This window comes from Elephantulus edwardii, unplaced genomic scaffold (assembly GCF_000299155.1).
Source record: "Elephantulus edwardii isolate Elephantulus edwardi_28Jun2011 unplaced genomic scaffold, EleEdw1.0 scaffold00034, whole genome shotgun sequence".
NCBI lineage: Eukaryota > Metazoa > Chordata > Mammalia > Macroscelidea > Macroscelididae > Elephantulus > Elephantulus edwardii.
In genome coordinates this window covers 6,143,142-6,143,927 of record NW_006399784.1, presented here as the reverse complement: position 1 = coordinate 6,143,927, position 786 = coordinate 6,143,142, and positions in this window count along the sequence as shown.

The following is a 786-nucleotide window of genomic DNA, read 5'->3' as shown; positions in this document are numbered from 1 at the left end:
ATAGACTCGCTATAAGTCACAAGCAACTTGACGGCATGTAACAACAAACAACAACAATGAAAGAGATTAAAGCAGGAAGAATGAAGTTACTGATTACACACTTCCATGAATATAGCTATAGTATAATGGCAAAGTTGATTTTTCGTATGTGAATGTTATTGGCTAGAAAAGCCAGAGGGGTGGCGATGAAGTTCATCTCTCAATGTACATTTTCTTGTGTGAGTGACTGACTATACGGAGGGGCTGGACTATGTGAGTAAGGCATATTAACTTATCCAGAGGGATTGGCTGTCTACTATTCCACTAGGTGATTGACCAGTCTCCACAGTCTAATAAGAATATTGGCTAGTCTTTCCAATAAATTGCAGAGCTCTAGCTACGGAGAACAGAAGATCTCCCCCTCCAAAAAAGATGAAGTTCTTCCATAAGCCAGAGAAGAGAGACCACCTCAATCCCAGTGAAATGAAGGACACCCTTTGAGATGGCAGCAGCAGCAATGGCAAAACTGGAGAACTGAAATGAGATGGGAATTTGGCTGGTAGGGGCAGGGAGCCAATAGTGGCAGGACTAAGAACTCTATATGACAAGTAGTTGCAAAACCAGTATTGAGAGGACTGAGAACTTTGTTTGAACAATTGAGGGAGGTAAGCAAATATTGACAGGACTGAGAATATTTTCAGAGCTATCTTGACCAGGGCAGCATCTGTTAGCTGAAATATGTCAATTGGTATACCATCTATTTCTGGGGCCTTATTTTTTTGCTATTTCCTTCAAAGCAGCTTGAAC